Raw genomic sequence first — 9,953 nt, 5'->3', positions numbered from 1 at the left:
CAAGTAGCCGATTTCTAGAATTTTTAAGCATACAGAGTAGAGCCAGCAAAGGAAGGAAAGGGCGGATTGTTGTTTTGGGTAACTGAGGCAAAGTGAACTTTGCCTAATATCCGACCTTCGATTTGGTTTTTGTGCTCTTGGTTTTGGTTGCAGAATATTTTAGCACAACCTTTGCGGTGAGTTGCAAATTCGGGGCATGACATAATTTCCTGATCTCTTTTTTTTGCAGCTATGACCTATATAATGATTGTCAAAGTTACAATTTCAAATAGAAAAAAAACAACACTTTTTGGCTTTTTAGAACAGATTTCAAATATTAATTTCAAAAACTTTTCCAAAAAAGAAGAACCGAGAGCAAAACAAACCAGTAGTTCCTGAACAAAATTATGCACTTCCTGTTTCAGTTGTGAAAGTCACTAGGTGGAGCCCAGCTGATTTCCATCTGACCTCCTGGTTCCAACACAGATTGAAGGCGTGACGCAAGCTCACAATTATGGGAAAAAATAGAATTTAACTTTGCCAGTGGCCTTTCTGAGATGATAAAAAATATTTCCATTATAAATGTTTTATCTGTAATTTTAACAAATAATCATATAGTGAACCTGCGAGACACTTTATAATTTTAGAAAACTAAATCCAGGGATGTTGCTATTTTGTGGGAAGTGGCTCAGTGACATGGAGTCTCTGGATGTTGGTTTGTTTCCTGTGTTGTTTTCGTGGTGCCACGCCGAGCGAGCTGCTAGCTGGTCACACACAGACAAAATAGAGAAAGAAAGAAATAGAGAACATGCCACCACAGTGCTGCTCATGGAATCAATCTCCTTGCACACGCTGTGGGAGGAGGTGACAAGCTGTCAACATCTTGCACCACTTCCTGCCAACGTTTCCTGCCTTTAAAAAGAAAACCCAAAACCAACTGAGTTAAAATGCAGAGTTCACTTTAGCTCAGTGTGTGGCCAGAAAATCTGAATATAAAGGTTGGCTGACATTTGATCATCACCCACTGGCCAAATGTATTATGTTGTTTGTTGTTTAGTTAAATAACATGATATAGAATAATATTAAATATACCAAGTTTAAGTAAAGGTTAAAAAAGTTGGGTGTTAGAGATATGTATCTAAGCATCAAACCCACATTTCAATTTTGACAAAAATAAGAAATACTGAATTATTTTTTTTTAGAAATGGTACTGTGCTTTTTATTATTTTTATCTTTTCAAGCCTTTTTTTTTTTTATCAGAGTGGCGTTGCGCCGCATCTCTGCCTGCAGTCACTTCTGCCCTTTTGTCTGTGACATACAAGAGTTGTTGTGTCTGTGCGATGAAGGGCGACTCAGAGCGCCGAGCTCTGAACGAGGACAGTGTGTGCCAGTGTGGAACCCTGAGCCTCACATTGAAGCGGCTCCATTCACACGCGTACAACTCAGCTGTGTGATGATCGATCGCAGCTGTGCCTCAGAATCCAGAACACTGCAATGAAATAAATTGTTTTTTGAATGTTGCACTTACTGGCCTGTCGGGAAATTAAACTGTGAAAGATCTTTTTTAGTTGTTGGTTGCTACAGTTTTGTTCAGTTCTGGGCTTTCAGTTACGCTTCTCTGTAAATACATAGTGCTCCCAAAACCCCCCCAAAAAGTTCTGATCTAGTCATCCTATGAAAGTGCTCCACAACCCCGGTGTCAAGAGGCTGCGCACGTGATAGTCAGTTTACCCTTCTGAGCTCTAGGAGGCGCCAACGAGTTCCTCTGACATCTGGGAATAAATAGAAGAAATCATGTGTGTGAGTGAGAGACGCCCTGAAACTCCCCCAGGTGACTGACAGTTGTGACTGTCCTGTTGTTAGTGTTTTTCTGGTCTTGCCCGCTTTGTCTGAGTGGAGTTTGCAGGTCTGTGCGGGTTTGAATTAGGCCGCTTGGCGGTTCAAAGTGTCGGAGTTGCAGGAGAAGCAGTGACGGGAAATAGATAAACAACATAGCCAATCCTTTCATTGTTTAAAAAGGAGAATGAGGTAATAAAGGGAATTCCAGGCCTCAGAGCTCCAGTCCTATGCTACTGTATGAAAATAGTTACCAAGCTGCACAGTTAATGCTGGTATTAAAGAAGACACATTTTGACGCCCCTCCCCCTTTTTTTAAAAAGTTAATCAATGACCAGATTCTCCCCATTGATTCTGTTTTCTTTTCTGTTCTTGTTTCTTCCTGATTCAGCAGCTGCCTTTGACACTGTCGGCCACGCGCTCCTCCTGTGAAGTGCAGGAGAGCTCGAGGGGATTAAAGTCAGTGTCTCTGAAGGGCTTCCAGTCGCAGATAAGAGCAGATGAAGTTGGGTCTTTCTCCCTGGTGTTCCTCAGGGTCCTACTCCAGGTCCCCCCAGATAGTGACTTTCCCTTTCATTTGTAGACTTTTGGTGGGTTATTTTTTTTTTGGTGGAAAACTGTTGTTATCTGTGTTATCTGTTGTCACTGTATGGTGCATTCTGTCCCATTCTTCTTTTTACACTTTTCTTTTTTAAAGCCTTTGGGTCATTTTGATAAATGATTTATTGTGGTAAAGAGATACAGTTTACAACTATCTACACGCACACACGCACACGCACACACACACACACACACACACACACACACACCCACACACACACACACACACACGCACACAGTGGCTGTTGTATCATTTGTAGACACTAGATGGCAGCAAAAGTCCAAGGGCTCTTTTTTCCATACTCCTTACAATTATGAAAAAATGATGCTGATAAAAGACCAGTTCTGCTTTTTCATTATCAACCTGTTGTAACACCCGTCACTTATTGTTTTTCCACAACCCATTCAGTCTGTGTAATGACAACATTCCCAAGTTTGCTTTTTTTGAACTGCTGCCTGAGCTGGCTGGACTTTCACAGGGATCAGGGATTAGTGCACATCACCTCGGTTTTACATGCTGTTTTAAACAGTCACGCTTTCCTCAGTGGAAATAGGATAAGAAACACGGACACAGGGAGCCAAACAAACACAAACACTGAAAAGGGAGAAGCGGTGAAAACCTAAAGAACACGTAGAATCTGATTTTGTATTGTATTTTATTTGGGATTTAGCTGCGGGAAAACTGCTGGAAAACAGACACTTGCACAAATGCAGTGAGGCCTCGACGGTTTTTGTATCATAGACCAGATGCAGTGAAGCAGCAGCGGTTTCCTCTCGTCGGATGTTTGGCAAAATGAGATTAGTCTCCGCAGAGGAAAATCTCCTTTAACGTGTCATTTAATTTGCTGCTGACTCATCAAATCTCATTTGTCTGAAAACAAGGTGAAAGGAGTTGAGTGCGTGTGTGTGTGTGTGTGTGTGTGTATGTGTGTGTGTGTGTGTGTGCGTGTGTGTGTGTGTGTGTGTGTGCGTGTTAATCCTATTTTCACTCTGGATCGCTCTGAGGGAGTCAGTCTGTGGATCACATTTTGCTTTCTGATGCAGGAGCAGCGGAGGGGGCGGAGCTTGGGTCAGGGTCACCTGCTGTTCTCTGTGTGCAGCATGGAATATTTGAATGAATTTTATTTTCATTGAATTCACACTCAGTCGCTACTGAAATAGTGAACGCCATGACATGTAGTCAACTAATGTTTAATCCCTAAAGGTTCAAACTGTTCCAGCTGCAGTGTCGCTTATCCCTCCTGACGCGCTCGGAAAAGAGAAGCGCTCCCTGCTATTTTTATTGTTTCCTCGTCGAGGTCTGGCAGCGATGGCAGAGGCTGAATCATCGAGCTGTCGCTCAACCTGGATCTGAGTCTCCGTCTGAAACCTCTGAATCAGTTTGACTGCGACAAACGGAAGCTTCACCCTCCCGGATCATTTTGAAGTCGGCTCGTCCCCTCTGCAAATGTTTTCTGTGGGCTCTTTCGCAACTCCAAAATTTCTGTTTATGTTTGGTCATTTGAAGCCACTGAACATTTCTTCATCATTAATGATTCAAATATTTGGGGATAAATAAGGATGATTATAAACTAAAGCATCAGACAGTGTTGCTAGTTCTAGCTGATATATATATATATGTATATGTATGTATATATATGTGTTTATATATATGTGTGTTTTTGCATATATATATATTTAGATGTAGATATATTTCTATATCTATCTATCTATCTATCTATCTATCTATCTATCTATCTATCTATCTATCTATCTCTACATATATATGTGTAAATGTATATGCATATATATATATATATTTCTGCATATTTATGTGTATACACACACAAATATGTACCAGTATGTATCAGTGATTCTTTCTTCCCGTTTTTGTCTGTTTGTCCAAAGTTGTCTAAATGTTTTGTCTGGTTTTGAATTCCTCTCAGGCAGCGACGACGCCATGGAAAAATAGTTTTGCTTGTGATTTAATGAATCCTGCAGCAAAGAAGCTGCAACCAAACTAATCACATCGTACTTTTATCCCATCTGTAACACTTGGGTGTTTTCACTTGCAGGTGAGAGCGAGCTGATGGAGTGTCGACAGGATCTCAACCCAGAGGAGAAGAGCCGGATTCAGCCACTCACCAGGTCGGAGGTGAAACTGAGAGACTTTGGGGGACTCGTCCTGCCGGTGACCACCTGCCTGCGGAGAAACACGCGGCGTCTGACGCGACGCTGTCAAGGTCTCGGTGAGCGCAAATAAACAGGAGAGAAATCCCAGGACATCTGGCTGATCAAATTAAAACGTGTCACTCAACCGTCGGCGCCATCTGGCTCGCTGAGCCTCAGCGTGTCACTCTTTTATCAGTTTTTTGAAATTTGAATTTGTCTTCTACATCTTCTGTGCACTCGGGCGGAAACACAACAACGTGGCTACACAACAATCTCACGCTCATTATCATTTTACTGTCAGGCTAAATGGATTAAGATTTGTGCCGTTCCACGCCCTCCCGGTGAAAAGCATCTTGATGCTTCTTTTCTTAACAACTTCCAGGTGTTTTTCTGTTTCTGGATCGTTGGGTCGAACTTGACAAGACAACTGTGTCTACATACAAACACAAGCTGCTCTGTAAATTAATGAAAAACACTAGACCCTAAATATTTCTCTCCTTGCAGAACGCGGCACAATTCTTTTGCCTGGCTGCTGACATTTTATGAGAGGATTTTTACTTTTTACTCCGTCGGTCAAACTGTTGAAACGCCAGAGTTTCGCGATTTGACGAATTGGCCACTTGAGTTTACAATCTGTGGCCTTGACGTGCGTCGGAAGGCGACGTTGCGAAGCGCAACGAGTGAGAGAAGAGAGTCGGACCATCAAAAAATCAGCAACGAGCGCTGCGCTGCGCTGCGCTGCCTGACGTCCGTCATTTCTTCACACAGGTTGGACAGTTTGTTCAAACTGCAGATGATTCGTTTTAAAGGTGGCCGCTTTGTTGTTGTTGAGTTGTGCGTTGGTCTGTTGGCGATCCGTTACCGACCGAGGTATTTGCTTTCCGACTGATGAGCGGCTCTGCTAAAACAAGCGCGGCTGTTTACCGAACGCTTGGCGCCGCCGGCGAGAGTCCCCGGCTATTTCTGTGTTGTTTTCATCTGTTTGCTGCCTCGTTTCCGTCCCCGCTTATGTTTTTTTTTTTTTTTTTTTTTTTTTCTTGACATTTTGGCAAATCAGCCAATTGCCTGTTCCCTTTTGATTGTCAACGGCTGTTGTTGACTTGAAATAGACAATCCAGCAAACAGCAGTCACCACGCTGTGAAATGATGATGTGTTATTGTGTAACATCAGGACGCATGAGGCCAATACTGGAAACCACTTTATTGAGTGAAGCACTGGGCAGAAGGACACTGAGACACCTCAGAGAGTGGTGACTTCATCATCGCCATCATCATCATCACCATCATCTTTATCTTCATCTTCATCATCTTCACAGTCATCATCATCATCATCGTCATCATGACCTTCATCATGATCTTCATCCTCCTCCTCCTCCTCTTCATCATTACCATCATCATCATCATCGTCGTCATCATCATGGTCGCCCTCCATCACAAAATTGTCAGACTCAACAAACTTGTGTTGTTTTGATGATGGGCGTCACTGCACTAAACACTGGAAATCACTCCGCCCGCCAGCAGGAACGTCTGGAATGTAGTTCCGGCTCTGCTTTTGCCTGGAAAACAACTTGTTGCCTCGTGACGCCGCGCTATCACTTCATAGTGTGGTGAATGTGCAGGTCTCAGCTTGTCCCCCAGAGCCCTCTGGACTTGTTGTTTTGGATGGATTGCGTATTTGATGAGTTTCATGGGAGGGAGACTGATTACCGTTCTGCCCCACTGACTTTTATTACGACAGCCACTCAGTGGACTACAGGGAATCATGGCAAAAGGCTGATTTGCCAAAAAATGTAGAACTATTCCTCAAACCGGACATCTTCACTCACAATCTGGTTGTAATCTGGGATTATTGCCTGTCTAATCAGGCGTCTCATGGAAAATCATCCCCAGTTTGTCTTTCTTCTCCATTGCTCCAACTTTGCATTCATGTCCGTGTGTTGATCCATGATGTGCATTTTTTTTTTTTTTTACATTTTGACTGATACGTCCATCCTGTCCCCAACTGATCTTGAAATGAAGAATTCTTTCATTCTTGAGGTTCCGACAATGTGATGATGTTCCTCACACAGTAGCTGCATTTCCATGACAGTTTTGCGCAAAATAAAAGCCATATTTCTAAAATTTTCAGAAAGTACAATATCGATTTGCAAGTGTTTCCATTGAATTGTGTTAAGCACATAAATCAGAATTTAGGCTTTCTAGGGGTAATTTAAACACAGCTATTGACGCCGTTGCACACGTGGCCTTTCCTTCATAGATCAATCTCCACCTAATCCGACCCCCACTCATAGACCCCACCCCCACTGATGGCGGTGGTGCAAACCCAGCGGTCTCACCTGAAGTTACCTCACTAACCCCAAATACCCTCCTGCTCCCCCGCCACTGCAGCCTGCTCCTCCTGCTCCGCCTCAGCTTTCATCCCCCCTCGGTGCTTCCTCTGCTGAATGCGCCTGTGATTTATCGACGCTCTGCATCTCTCAGGTAATTCCCCGGCGTCGCTACCTGCCTTAACGACCAACCCCCCCTCCTCCCGAAATAGAAGACTCATCACCCAGAAGTAGGAACCCGGGGGATTTGTCAGCCTCGCCCACCTCCCGTGTTTTTCCGTGACAAGGTGTTGCGGCTGCGCTTCTGCGCTGCTCCTCCGCCCGCACTGTGATTCACACCCCCCTGCCCCCTCCACCCTAAAGCTCCCTGCAACTTGTGCGGTGCAGACAAACGAGGGAATGCGAGTCGGAGCTGGATTAGATTCTCCCGCAGCACGTAATCTTATTCAGAGAGAGAAGATGAGAGAGCAAACACGGTAGATAAGTTCATGACACAGCAGCCGGCATCAGGGGGAGATTGTTACTGTCTGTTGGCACAAAATCTTCATATTTCTTCACAGGCCTGTTTTCACATTGACGGCTGCAGTCTGGTTGGCCAGCAGGGTGCTCAATTCAGTGCCGTGCTTGACAAATAACAACAGCATTTATTTTTCTTTTGTAAATGACGCCCGTAGGAATGGAAATGGATTGTGCCACTAAAATGATATTACACACACACACACACACACAGATGATATATGTATATATATATATGTATATGTATATATGTATATATGTATATATGTATACGTGTATATATATATATGTACACATATATATATATATGTATATATGCATATATGTACACATATATACATATATGTACACACACACACACATATATATGTACACACACACGTATATATATATATATATATATATTTATATATATATATATATATATATATATATATATATATATATATATGTACACACATATATATATATGTGCACATATATATGTATATATGTATATATATATATATATATATACATATATATATATGTATATATATATATATGTGTGTATATATATATATGTATATATATAGTATATATACTAGCTTTTACCTCTGTAAAAAAAAGAAAAAAGATTAAATTCTAATTTTAGGAAAGAATATAAGAAATATGAAAAATATAAAAACATTTCTTATGAAACCCTATAGTATTCATAGTATTCATATGCATGTGTGTGTGTTGTGTGTGTGTGTGCGTGACCTTGGATGTCCGCTAAAGCTGCTGGAAACACACTGCGGCTCATCAAATATTTACGGCTCCATCTAGAGCCATCTTCAGCAGACTTCATGCAACGTCTCTTCCTCCAGCCTCAGGCTGTTGGCCGCAGGCTGCCGGAGAGGAGCGCAGAGGCAAAACACACACACACACACACACACACGGCCAAAGAGTCCGGAGTGGTGGTAAACACACGAGGGTCGGCCTCGGCAGGCTTTGAAGCGGCCGAATTAACGTCAACGAGTGGGAACACGCAGAGATAGATTTGTTCTTTCAGGCACGACGTGCCACCTGAGGTGGAATTCTAAAAGAAACGAAAAAAAAATGTTTTGCTTCCGCTGGCAAACAACTCAGAGCCCGAAGATATTCTGTTTACGAAGATACGAGCTAAAACAGGAGCCGATTCATCACGTCTGACAGGCTGAAAGTGGAGAATATTCCTCCTTCATAGCCGGACGAGCTGCACGCCCGTCGGTACTAAACGGCAAAAACTTTATCTAGCAGACGTTGGTTTTGCCCCGCGGAAAAAATTATTTCGAGTTTCTCCACTTTTTCCACACAACTGTCTAAACACATGTTGAATGGATTTCATCCGACCTCGCTGAAATATTCAAGCGCCGCCGCCGGGTTGTTGCTCAATCATGCTGAAAATTTCAATTTGTCTCAGGCTGCGTCTGTAATGGCCGGGACACGACGGATGTGATTCCCACCGGAGTGAGACGTGCGCCGTGGCTGCATAGTGAGTCACCCGGCACATAGATGGAAGAGCAAAGAGCGAAACTCAAGGCTTTCCCCTCCTCCAGTCTGGTCTTTTCACACCATGCAGTTAAACGCCAGAGATTTGTAGTCCGCCAGTAGGGCGGCGATGCGTCGCTCTAATACAAAGACTTTTGGTGAAGAAAAAACCAGGAGCTTCGGAAAGAGCAGCAAGCCAAGAGGCTCCTGACTCCTTCCAAGTGTACATGTGAAATAGAACTCACAAGTCTTGTGAGTCGGGTCGAGTCTGTAATTTGTGAGAAAATGACTCAAACATCCGTCTTCTCCAGCAGTCGCGGTATTTTCCAGGTATTTAACAAAGTTTTCTGTCACTGTACAGTGGTGAGCAACCTTCTTCTAAACAAGCCAGAGCTGGAAATGACATATTTTAACCTACATGATATTTTAACGCATATATACAAATACAAGTTTTTCTTTTTTCACTGTTTCGAGCAAATTGACGGAGTTCTTTCTCGACCTACAGTCTATATCTCCGTTTGATGCCGTGTGAAAAAGTGTTTTTTATTTTTTTTGTTGCTTTGCGCGCTCTTTCATTGGCGGATAATTAAGGCGTAAGAATAACACGTGGGTCTGTGAAGCGTGTGGTTCTTTAATAGTCAGGACTCCCACACAGCCAGTCTGTTCCCAGTCAGAGTGTCAAAATGTTCCCACACTGTTTTCATCAGGTGACGCCGTCTTCTGGTGTCGGTGAGACGCAGTGGCAACCTGATTCTCCTAGAGCACGATTTTGCGTTTTGGGTTGAAGATCGCGGATGTGGGGGGGAAGCCATCATTTGATCATTTCCAAACTGGTGGGAAAAAGGATAGATGTTGAAATTTGAGGCGTTTGCACACAAATTTGGAGCCTTTCACCGCCACTTTGGTGTCACCTGGCCAGTTAGCCTAGCCAGTCGCTAGTCAGGGAGTGATGGCTGCTGCGGTGTGCCTTTGGTCAATGGAGGTTGTCTGCTGATATTTTATAATAATTTGATGTTTAAGACACAACATTTATTTTTATACATCTACGTGTTT

General features: G+C 43.0%; 1 long non-coding RNA gene across 1 annotated transcript in view; it reads left to right on the top strand.

Annotated features, from left to right (window-relative positions):
• The first annotated feature begins 1,848 nt into the window (after window positions 1-1,848).
• The window catches only part of LOC142902293 (uncharacterized), a 9,299-nt gene continuing 1,194 nt past the window's right edge, over window positions 1,849-9,953 (top strand). The window contains exons 1-3 of the long non-coding RNA XR_012929069.1: window positions 1,849-2,090; window positions 2,207-2,405; window positions 4,470-4,643. This is a non-coding gene — a long non-coding RNA (uncharacterized LOC142902293). The remainder of the gene's footprint in view (window positions 2,091-2,206; window positions 2,406-4,469; window positions 4,644-9,953) is intronic.

This window comes from Nelusetta ayraudi, unplaced genomic scaffold, assembly GCF_046127955.1.
Source record: "Nelusetta ayraudi isolate G7.1 ecotype Tasmania unplaced genomic scaffold, CSIRO-AGI_Nayr_v1 ptg000092l, whole genome shotgun sequence".
Lineage (NCBI taxonomy): Eukaryota > Metazoa > Chordata > Actinopteri > Tetraodontiformes > Monacanthidae > Nelusetta > Nelusetta ayraudi.
This window is presented reverse-complemented; position numbering and strand designations above follow the sequence as displayed.